The sequence below is a fragment of the Bacillus rossius genome, chromosome 18, assembly GCF_032445375.1.
Source record: "Bacillus rossius redtenbacheri isolate Brsri chromosome 18, Brsri_v3, whole genome shotgun sequence".
Lineage (NCBI taxonomy): Eukaryota > Metazoa > Arthropoda > Insecta > Phasmatodea > Bacillidae > Bacillus > Bacillus rossius.
In genome coordinates, this window is record NC_086345.1 from 27,078,133 (window position 1) to 27,090,884 (window position 12,752).

Below are 12,752 nucleotides of genomic sequence, written 5' to 3' on the forward strand. Positions count from 1 at the left end.
TAACGAGGTTGTTATTTTTTTTTACCTAGTATCTATAATGAAGAAATTGCCAAATACCAAATGCAAATTGAAAGTTTTCTCGAATATTAATTTTTACATTAAAAAAATAAATTCCCTGAGTTGTAACATGAACTTTGTATTCCTAGTTGTCAAATGATTGAACTGTATTTAAAAATCTAGTTCAGTCTCAATTATCATTTGAAGACGAAATATATTTTTAAAGTATAGAGTAAAGAAAGGGAAAGTTTCATTGCCCTTCTGCAATAGTTAAGAGTAAATTTAATGCCTTAAGTAGGTTTATTACAAAATAGTGTTGGGCCGATTCCTAAAATATACCGATTCCGATTCCATTTTCGATTCTTAAATTAAAGGGTCGATTCTTCGAATCCGATTCCGATTCCTTAATTTTTATCTGACAATGTTCAACAGAGTAATATACTCAGAAAAAAAAATTAGGTTGTTTATGATTTTAAAAATGTAATTGCATTGTGTTTCATTTTCTGTGCAGAAATTAACATAATATACAGCTTATATAATGTTAAAAAAGTATGTTCATTACCATCAAATTAAGCTACTTTGAATTTCTAGCACAATTTGGCCTTTTAACCTTTCATATAGTTAGACGAAACACGTTTTCAAACACTGTCAATAATCAAATATGTCTTATGACGTAAATTGTAAATAATGTTATAACTTAACCAACTTTAGATACCTTTCATTATCAACTCAATTAAATAATTGTAAAACAAGAGGTTTGTACGGTTAGGTTAAGAATTTTATTTTCAAGCACAACTAAATAATGATCCAAATAAAATGACAATATAACCTCGTTTATACATATTTCAGGGGGGGCGACTGAATTGTTTCGACCCGGCGTAGTGACTATTCCGGATTCCCTAAGTAAAAGAACGGATTTCCATCGAACGGAATAGTGACTATTCCGTCTACGAAATAAATTCTGAAAGATGGCCCGGATTTGTACCGACACGGAATAGTGTATATTCCGCACAATCGTAGGAATGACAGAATTGTGTCGAAACGGCGTAGTGACTATTCTGTTTGTTGTTAGCATTTACAAATAGCACACGGAAAAGTGTCGAAATATTTTAGGTGAAATTCCAGTGACTAACCTGTACGCCAGAACCATACCGATCCGGAATTCTGTCGAAACTGATATTTTAAAACTAGTTCATATAAAATGACGGTAGATTGCAGGCTTATCCTGTTTGAGCAATGCTGCCACCTGGCAGTGAAGCTAAAAGCTATGAGTTTGATTTGAAGTTGAAATACTATCCACGGAGTTTCGCAAGGGTCGCAGAGATCATCAAAATCAACGTTTTCATAATAGGATTATAAATGCCATTGACAGAATCTTAGTATCAGGTTTATTTCCACGTAATTTAAATACAAAAAAAGTCACATACCTATAGATGAAATAATAATTGGTTCATAAATAATAAATTGACAGTTAATGTTAAGAAAACCTGCTATACATGATAATATTAAAATATAACAGCAGATGCGACGATGAAATGTCAGGGAGATCCTTCTCCGTTCACGTTTTCGATGTCTCCGTTTCCGTGCCATTGTAGAACGGGCCTGAGAGTGAATTTTAAGATTAATAAATAATAATAAAAAAATGTATTATTTTTTAAAATCTAATTACGGGCAGAATTTGCAAATATATAAAATTAACGACAAATCAATAAAGAACACTAAAAATGTTAGTTTTTCAAACAAATGTTAACGTATTTAGAACATAAACAAACATGACTACCACCAAATCCAAATACTCGGCGTCTATTGGTCGCACGGAGCAACGTAAACGGAATAGCTCAGCATTGCCGAGCTAATCCGTGCGGGTCCGTCTCCATCTGCGTGCCATTGTGGAAACTCTGTTCCGTGAGATCCGTCTCCGTTTCCGTGCCATTGTAGAACGGGCCTTAAAAAGAACCGTATCATTATGTTTTTTACAACTGACTTTCTGAATTATGAACATGACTTTTGTAGCCTTATTTTGGATGTCAGGTGCCACAGGAATGAAATTTATTAGGAAATGAGAATTGCAATCGTTAGAGTTAATACATTTTTCGCAGTTGGAGCTTTGTTTGCATTAACATTATTTCTTAAATCACGCCTTATTTGAGCCGTGAGCCGGCTGGTGTAAGAAATTTAGCCTTGCGTACATCTTTGATACAACTGTTTCTTAGAACATGCTAGGATTCAAAAACTGTATTTGACACTTCATCGTCGCATTTAATAGCTCCCTTATAGTTTCTGAAAGCAAGTATCCCCTCGAGCCATCAATAACAAGATGCCGGTCTCATCTGTGCAGACGGAGGACGCGCTACACGCCGGGCTTATAAGAATAACTAGACCACTTTGTTAAGCAAATCAGTTTGATCAAAAATTTTGATATTTCTGTAGCTAGAAACTTAGGTGCGCGAATGGAAAAGCATGGTAAATAAATTGTGGCGTGATAGACCCGGTGCAGGGAGATACCCATGGCACAAAACTTTGTTAGAATTAGAGGTGATGATTAGGTCAAGCCACTAACTACCCAGATAGTAAAATAGACTTGAATCGAGCTTGAATCAAGCTTCCATGAGTCATGACAAGCCTACAAGCTTGAATCAAGCTTGCCATGGCAAGTGTGTTAGCTTGAATCAAGCTTGATTCAAGCTAACTAGTTTACACTTGACAAGCTTGCAACAGCAAGCCTGCCATGATAAGCTTGAAGCAAGCTTGCCATAATGTGATTGAATCAAGCTTGCAGCAGGCTTGCCGCGACAAGCTTGCAGCTGGTTGCCATGACAAGCTTGCAGCAGGCTTGCCTTGACAAAATTGCAGCTGGCTTATCGTAACAAGCTTGCAGCAAGCTTGCCGCGACAAGCTTGTAGCTGGTTTGCCATTACATGTTTGCTGCTGGTTTGCCATGACAAGCTTGCAGCTGGTTTGCCATGACAAGCTTGCAGCTGGTTTGCCTTGACAAGCTTGCAGCTGGTTTGCCATGACAAGCTTGCAGCAGGCTTATTGCCTTGACAAGCTCGCAGCTGGTTTGCCGTGACAAGCTTGCATTAGGTTTACCATGACAAGCTTGCAGCAGGCTTGCCGCGACAAGCTTGCAGCAGGCTTGCCGCGACAAGCTTGCAGCAGGCTTGCCACGACAAGCTTGCAGCTGGTTTGCCATGACATGTTTGCTGCTGGTTTGCCATGAAAAGCATGCAGCTGGTTTGCCATGAAAAGCTTGCAGCTGGTTTGCCGTGACAAGCTTGCAGCTGGTTTGCCGTGACAAGCTTGCAGCAGGCTTGCCTTGACAAGCTTGCAGCTGGTTTGCCATGACAAGCTTGCAGCAGGCTTATTGCCTTGACAAGCTCGCAGCTGGTTTGCCATGACCAGCTTGCAGCAAACTTACCATGCCAAGCTGTCAGTGGCTTGCCACTAGATGTCATGAGATGCTTGTTATGCAGCAAGCTAGTAGTGAAGTGCTTGCAACAAGCTTATAACAAGTGTGCTTTCATATGCTTGTAGTAAGTCTGATGAAATTATTATACTATCAAATTGGTTTTGCTGCAAATTTGCAGAAAATTTCAAGACTGCCATTAGTTGTCTGAAGAGTAAAATAAATTTTGTACAATCAGTGCAACACTGCTGCTGATACAGGTGGAAGAACACATAATGCTTATATTGTTCTGTCAATAATCATTATTGTACATCATTATACAAAAAGCCAGCTGCAAGTAGGTAGAGTTGACTATGCTTAATAAAATAACATACCGAAAGTTTACCGCTGTATACCTTGTGCGTATCACCGAAAATTTGCATTTAAGTCCTAGATGACAGCGACTTACATTAGTCCATTAAAATGCTACCCATTTGTACAGTTTTTAATTTAGACTGTCCATAAAATTACCTAAATAATCTTGAGACTCTAATACAGCCATTAATGTTGTAAAAAGCATAAATCATTAATATTAAAGATATGATATTAAGCGATTAATTCATGACTTTTTTTTTATCTTTGCCACCCAGATAAAAATACGATATACACCAATTTGAAGAGCCCAATGCGAAAAATGTCCAAATAAATGTTTATGGTTATACCTTTAGCTTTAAGACAGTATATTTATAAAGAGTATAACGTAATTAGTTAGCTTATTAAAGCGGCCCGAGCGTTGCAGTGTACTGCGGCCGTACTGATCTCTCACGGCCACCGCCGCGCTGGCGCGGCATTGCGGCACACTGCGTACTGCGACACTCATACAACTTGGTCTTACTTAGGGATTACTTTAAACATAGCTAATTCATATGATAGAGTGTATTTATGTTACATGTATTGAGATTATGCATTTTTTTTATATGAATTTTTTTGATACAATAAAATTAACAATAAACGATTTATGCTTGGAACTTGTAAATTAAAAACTCTAGAGGACCTCTGGTTTTATATATGCATGGATTTATTCTGTTACAACAATTTTATTATTAAAATTTAATTTTTGAAGCAACTAATTTTTTTTTATTTCTGATAGATCGTTTTATTTTCGATCAGAACAATGCAAAATTTTAATGTTGCCTGTATTCTAAAATATTAAAAATTATATATTTACTTCTTTAAAATCAGTTTACTACATAAAAATTTAATAAAACGATACATCGTAAATGTAAATTTTTATAACATTATTCTTATAATAATTGGTATTACTTTTTTTTTTAGAAAATAAATAAAACACAGGTTGTGTTGTAAAATGTATAGGTAGCATTACATATTTAGTTTTTTTTTATAATGACGCCGCCATCAGTACTCCCTCTGAGAGCACAGGCCGTTATGTGTCCTCAACACCTGATCAGTGCCGTGCCTCGAACACGCCCGGGCGTGCAACGTAGTGTAGTGCCCTGAACGGCGTGACGTCAGTCACGGCCTCCTACGTGTGCAAAGCGCCCGGCCGGGTGTGGCACTGCGCAACTAAATAATTTGTTCATGCATTCGATAAAACAAACAAAAACTAATACTTGTAAAATAACTAATAATTAATGTTAATTCAGTAAGCATTTTGTAAACAAAGATAATTCACAAAACTGGCCGAATTCATCTTCCCGCGCTCCGCAGTTCTCCTGCGGAATTTCCCCCCTCCCTGGCCAAGGTGGCCAGGGAGGTTAGTCAGTCGCCATCCAGCACTCGTCCGGGCCGACAGCTCCACGCACGGGGAGCCCTCACACTTCGCGCCTTCGGCACCAGTAACATGCAATAGGTAATTATAGTCAATCAGTTTCTACAGCTCCCCGGTCGGCCCCAATCGGCCGTGCGATATTTCGTGCGGTCCTTCAATATAATGAGTGATCCGCCAGCGGGTCTTTTCTTGTACTATGTAATTTAAATCGGTGACCCTCTGTGGCACCGGCGCCTCACGCAATCGAAACTCCCGACAGGGAATTAGTTCTTCGCCCGCGCGGGGCGGCACTGCGCCAAACGCGAGACCAAGTGTACGGACGAATCAGCAACTGGGACGTGCCACGGTCACGGCCGCGATATCCAGACGGATTCCGCCGTGCCCGTACCCAGCATAACGTGGCCCTCGCCACCACGCGGAGTAGCCGCCATTGTGTGACCCACACCCGGGACTAACCATAGTGATTGTAGTATATTTAGTGTTATGTAACTTTGTAAGACCAACCGTAAACGTATTGCGAGTTACGTCCCAACTTTCACGTGTGCAGGAACCGACGTGCCGCTTCACGAGCATTCATTTCGCATCTCGCCGGGAAACTACCCCTCTTAGCGTACTAGACGCCGGACTACCGAGTGACGATAACGAGTACCACCAAGTGAGGGTGGCGTAGGCGGAGCGTAGGTCGACGACGAAGCGGCCAGTCGTGTGAAAGTGCCATATGTAACGTGTGCGACGCAATAAACCAGTTAAAATTACGTGTGTACCTTTTCTACTACGGCGTCCTGGGAGGCCTTAACAGCCCGGGGAGTCCTTTGTCGACACGTCCCTGCCTGCAGCCACGAAGCCGAGAACCCCGCCCTTGAGATCAAAATTAATCAACACCCCTTTTATTAACGTAACATCAGGCAGGCAACGGGGACAGCGTCAAATTGGCGCCCAACTAGTGTGGCTATAACACCAGCAAACGCTTTCCACAAACAATCCAAGAAAACGAGACGCAAAAATTAGCAGACAAAGGGCTCGAGTAGGGATAGGGCAACAGTGCGCAGCGTGGCAACACCGCGCGACGGAGCGGCGCCTCGCCAGCTGGGCAACCTCCCCTCCTCCGCTATCCACCCCGCGCAACACACCTCCCCTCCTCCGCTATCCACCCCGCGCAACACCCCTCCCCTCCCCCACTCTGCACCACCCCTCAACCCGCACGTCACTCCGCTCACCACCCCTCCCCAGCACGCTTCACCCCTAGGCCAGCTGTGAGGGGTAACATGACACGGCCGCGCCACCACTTAATCGGGACAGCGACGTCACGATCCGTCGCCCGGGCCGTCCTGCCGCAGCGCGATGCAGACCGACGTCACGATTGACATAGGGGAGTGGTGGAACATGGACTTCTTGACAGGCGGGGCGGAAGGAACCGCGAGGACAGAAGCGCAGACCACACGGGACGGTGGCGCGCGGGAAGCAATGACCCAGGTCAAGAGGGAGGTCAGGCTCGCTTCGGCGCGACGCTGCCACGCAGTCGGGTGCCACTGCCAGCTAGACGAGATAGCCTACTGCCACCAGTGCGGCACCACTAGACACCACACGTGCACGGAAGCTAGGTAATTCCTGAACTTTCGCGATGGCCTATTCATGTGCACGACTTGCGAGGGCAAAGTGAACTCGCCCGCACCCGTGACCGCCGTGAGCGAAACTCGACGGAACAACATCCGGGTCAAGCTGCCAGAATTCTCCGGGCACACATACGAAGACCCGGAGAAATTCACACGGGCATGCCAGGACCGCCTGGCTAGGTACGGCGTCTCTAAGGAAGAGTGGACGGAACGCGTCACGGAGCAGCTCAGGGGGCCAGCAATGGACTGGTGGTCCATGACGGGCGAATACGGCGTGGAGTGGGAAGACTTTGCGCCATGCCTGGAAGCCCGGTTCAATGCCGCCCGCGCACGCGCCCATTGCCAGCGCGTCCTGTTCTGCGAACCGCAAAGAGCAGACGAGGACGTGGAAACCTTCATCCGGTCCAAAGTGAGGCTACACCGACGTCTAGACGCCGGCGGGCCGGTCAACGCAGCGCTCGACGTGACGGTAGAGCTAATGAAGAGGGAGCTGCGCCCGCACCTGCGGGGGGCCGTGGACAGGGAGCTCTAGGACTTCGTCCAGCTGGCGAAAGAAATCGAGCGTGACCTACGCCTGTCACCGCGCCCGCGGGACACCGCAGCCCGCCGTCGAGGGGCGTCCCCATCACCCACGACGGCCCCGGAAGACACCTGGGCAGTAGTACCGTACGTTAACCCCCTCCCCCTTCCGACACCACCCGTCGGGGGGGCGAGGCGAGAGAGAGGGGGGCCACAACGCAACCCGCCACGCTCTCGGCCAACACCGCCACACCGCAGGCCGCGCGCGCTAACCCGCGGCCCAATGGACAGCGGGACCGGCCTCCACGGTGCCGTTACTGCAGGGAAGAGGCCTACAACTGGCACGAGGTGTGCCCCACACGGGCAGCGCTATGGCAGGACCGTCGATCCGGCGCAACGCAGTCGGGAAACGCCCGCTAGGGAACAGGATACCGGCGGGCTACTGTTCCTGGATCACGGCCAGCGCATCAACCACGAGGCCAGCCCGCACAGCACCATCGTCGCCCGTCAGACCAGGCGGTGGTGTCCCCCAACACCCGTCAACGCCCCGCACCGGGTCATGACGTCATGTTATGTATAAGCGTGGCACTAGGCGGTTCTGAGCATGGTTACACAAAAGAGGGGTGAGGGCGATTGGAGGCGGCCAATCGCGTATATCTATGTCTCGAGGCGGTGTTCGCGTCCACTGTAGTGGAGCGCGGACCGCAGCTAAATTCGTCCAAGTTCCCTTACGAGTTGGTGGTGTCAGTGCCGGGGCGACTGGCTTTAATTCAAGTTCTGTGGTTTGGGAGGCGGCCTGTGCCGTATACTGAAAACTACCCCGCAGACCAAGTGTGGTGCCGGGGGTTTTAGAATTTACGCGGCCGGATTAAGTCCTGGACCGAAAATTTGGACCGGGTACGCACGGAGAGATTAATAAAAAGAGGTTTCGAGGAAGTGACTATAATTACCAGAAGTGAGTTCAATGCCGACAATGGATGATGTCTCTCCGTGGGACGTGCGTCCGCCCTGGTCCACGAGTCGCGTTGTACTGGCGTGATGTCATGGCGTCTGGCCGAGGCTCGGTGTCCCTCGCGTCAGGGTTGACCTAATTACGTTATTTTCCAATTTAACAAGTTAACAAGAGAATTTAATGGCGCTAAATTCCTACATTAATTATTAAGGCTAAATTAACATTTCTCACCCCTTCTACAATTTAGAGTTAGTATGTTTACGAATTATGTTTTTTAAATTATACTTCACACCAGAGACTGTTCGTCTCTTGCCGGACTGCTCCGGTGGGAGGTAATAACGAAACACAAGGGGTTAATAATTATGTCACATGAAATACTTAACTAATCTAGGCAGAAGGCCACCAGGGGAACACTCACACACGTATCGACACATTTTCACACGTGAGTGCCCGGGCACTCCTACGTCGCACTTTCATTAAGTGAACGTTTAACTTATACATAATGTTGTTTATATTCTGTGTGCGTTTTATCAAAGTGGTCGACTGTAATGTCGGTCTGTTTATTGTGGGGCCGGATTCTACCTTGTTTGTTGGTGGCTCGCCTGACTCGGGTGGGCCATGTCTAGGGGCGCGTTCCGTTAGCGGGGTTGAATACTGGCGGTTGCAGGTCGGGCTTTAGGGTGGCCTTCCTTTGGACGACGTCAGCATCAAGAAAATAATTTTTTATGCCAGCCCTTGTTATAAGCCACAAATGATATTTAAAAAAATAAATAACCAATTTACCCAAAAATAAAATAAAATTTTTGATGCATCGAAAAAATTCTGTATCGTAGTCTTTCGTAGCTGAGTCACAGACTACTTCTTGGCTAACGTGATGTACTAAAGCCACTCTCTGTTTTGGTCTTTATTATAGTGACTACTTTATTAGTTATGCGGAGTCAGTGTATTGAGTATGTGGCCCAGTTTTACTTTATGCATAAATACACCTGGTGGACGTGGTGACACACATAAAACATATACACTTTGTTACAAGAAAAACAAATTAAAACAACAATAAAAATATATTACCTTAAATTCATTATGTAGGTTAAATGAAAGACAAGGATTATAGGTATGAGAAGTGCAAGATTTATAAAAATAAAATAAAATGTCATTAAAAGAAAGTCTTTAATAAAATAATAATATTGAAAATTCCGGTTTGGCAGGTGGTATAAATTATGGTACTTAAAACAAGCAGGAAATAGGTTGCACACATGTGTCACTAACAATAGTTAATACAGTTCAATTTATAATGGTGCATGTTCTCACACATTTAAATTGTAGAAAACTGATAAAATATGGTTTATTATTTAAATATTTAATTTATGTAATTGTACCTCGGCTTAGCTCTATTGTTGTGTCGGTAGAAAACATGAAATTCCAGATGCAAGGGACGTAATCTCTTTTATATTCATCCATATTTCTAGCTATAGCAGGCCATCCGAGTGTATGGATGCGTTAAATCTGCGTGATATTAAATGTATGTATTAATGAAAGGGCATATCTGGAAAGATATGTAAGTAGGAGTGCATATATAACGTGAGTAAAAACTGGTCCTATTTCGCATCGTGCGAGACATTGTTATAAGCTAAATGTGCCAGTATTTTCTCTACATCTGAAACTATTTAGAAGTTCTAAGGGTGGTATTCCAAGACGTTTCAATAAGGTAGCGAATATGCACTGCCTTGTTGGGCAACTGCAGTACCCTAACTCTCGGGTCATATTCCAAAACGTGTCCTAACTGAACCCCTGTAAGGTGTCAGATTGACAGCCGTTTTAATAAACGAGGACAGTTGTACTTCGTGGAATACATCGTAATTTTAGCTTATTTTTTAAAACTATGGAATTATAATGTGAAATAAAATATTTAATTTTGGTTGTACAAGAATAAAGATGAATGTTTGGGCCGTATTTATGTTTGCTGTTTTTTAAGATATTAGGGAAGGGGGGGGAATTGTAATCGTAAAAGTTCCGTTAAAGTTCATTAAAAAGGAAAACATTAATATACAGTTATGGATCAAATCAGCAACAGATAGGACACCAAAAATCAGTGCCCTAAAAATAAGGGACTGGCCGTGTACTGTCGTGCACTTGGAATATGGTTAGGGTACAGGTATTGCATATTCAACACCTAAACCCTTATTTTTGTGTCTTGGAATACGGCCCTAAAACTATCAACTTTCGCAACCTGGACTCCCATTAGCCGAAACAATAAAAAGTTAACGTAATTTTACACATTAAAAATAACAACTGACTTTCAGCAATAGGCCTATGTATGAAGATACAAAAATACGTTGAATTTAAAATGATAATTTCTAACAATGAACACACTGTTATACAAAATACGTGAAGAAAATCTCTTATGCCGTTAAAGTCAATTGTGCCCAAGAGGGGTCTGATTTTTTTTTTGTAAACGGCTTTCGCCCACAAGCAGAACTAGATGCCTTTTCTTAGTCGAAGCCTTGTCTTATCACATCGTCAATGAAATATTCGAAGCTTCCTTTATCATATCAATCAAATCCCTGTATGTAAATTAACACCCATGCCGTACCCGGGACTCGAACCCAGAACCCCTCGCATCGCAAGCCGGTGTGCTACGTCATAGAGTGTAGCACATGTAGATACACCAAAACATAAAAATAGAGTACTAATATCGGGTAAATAAACAAATAACACTAAGGGCCGGTCTTACCATCCCTTGGCAAGGTCCGGGTAAAATTTATCTCCTTGGTAAATGACAAAATGTGTCTTACCACCTATGAGTAGGCGTACCCGGAAGATAAATAATTGTCGATTTTACCGGGAGGTTGAAGCTCTGGGTAAATCGCTACCCGGCAGATAACTATATAATCTGTGCGCCACATCGTGGCACGTTTATTGCAATGTGTTGAATTGTGTTCATTTGCCAAAACGTGGTGCATGTACTGTAATTTTCTTTCCTCGTTTATCTAATTGGCCGAAGCAGGGTTCGTCGATGTCGTCAATAATGTTGGTGAGATTTTTGGAGACGATGACGACGATGAAGAGATCATTAAAGTAATCAATGCTTTAGCAAGAGGTCCACGTATTTTTAGAGAAAGACCAGACCATTTGAACCAATGGAACGATAAAGAGTTTTCAGCGAGATTCAGGCTAAGTAAAGATACAGTTCTGCACTTGGAAGAGCTTGAACCACTGATTAGATCGCGAACAGACAGGCGATTGCTTTTACCAAAAAAAATGCATTTGTTTTTACATTACAAATGTATGCTTATGCTATATCTTCTGTAAAATTGAATGAAACTGATAGGGTTATAGGTTATATCGGACCATAACATGTGCATAATGTTTACATTGTCAACATCGCTTCAATAAAATATTCCTGCGTTTATTTTGTAAATTACATTCAGAATGTGCTTTATTTTGGCTGTTCTGAATTCTCAAAGTGCCTTTTTGTATTCCTACCCCAGGGTCCTAACCTACATGTAAACAACAGTTTGTCATCTTGTTGCTTTTATTTCCCCCAGAAATCATGCAGTCTCGCCACTGAACAAACTGTTGCTGACACTGCGGTTTTATGCCCTGGGAACAATGCTATCCAGTGTTGGAGATTTGTAGGTGTCAGTAAAGCAACAGCTTCTAGAATAATTATACAAGTGACATTTGGAATTGCTTCATTGAGCCCTGCATATATTAGGATGCCATCGACTGAGCAAGAAATAAGAAATGCTCAGACAAATTTCTACGAAATGGCCCATTTTCCAAAAGTAATTGGTGCTATTGATTGCACACATGTAAGACTTAAGTCCCCAGGTGGGTAATTTTTAAAAATCATGTTTCATCACTATAATAGGGCATAAGTTTGCGTATACATGAGCTTTAGTTTTTTGCACGTTTTGCTGCCCCCCTATATTGCACTTGGTAAACAGAAACTATGGTCACAGTGTGAATTACAGCTGTAGCCTTATTTGACAAGAATTGTTTTAAAGAGAAAGGAAATTCTAATTAAAACTACCATAACCTCTTCTCATTGACAAGTGTTTATTTATATTCCCAAATTACCGGGCGAATTTTCATCACAATGTAAATACACTAAGCCTTCGGTACTCTAATGTATAGCAAGATAAAATAAAAATCTGAGGGCCAATCACAATCATCGTTTCTTCAATATCTCTGTCAAAAATATACCAACCTAACACACATCCTCGCTATCCACAGGGCAAGTTCCAGTTAGCTACACGGAGGTGTAAATGGGATGGTAAGACAGGACCATCGGGTAAAGGGTCCGGGTAGCTTATCCGCAGGGTAGCTACCTGGAAGTTTGCCCAGAGGATGGTAAGACCGGCCCTAAATAGAATTATAATGTTGTTAAAAATAATAATAAGTCACTTTGTGTGCATGTAATCGTAAGTCATGTAACGGCACAGTGAACTCAACTCGAAGCAAAAAAAAAAAAAAAAACAAATTGGAAATAAAATA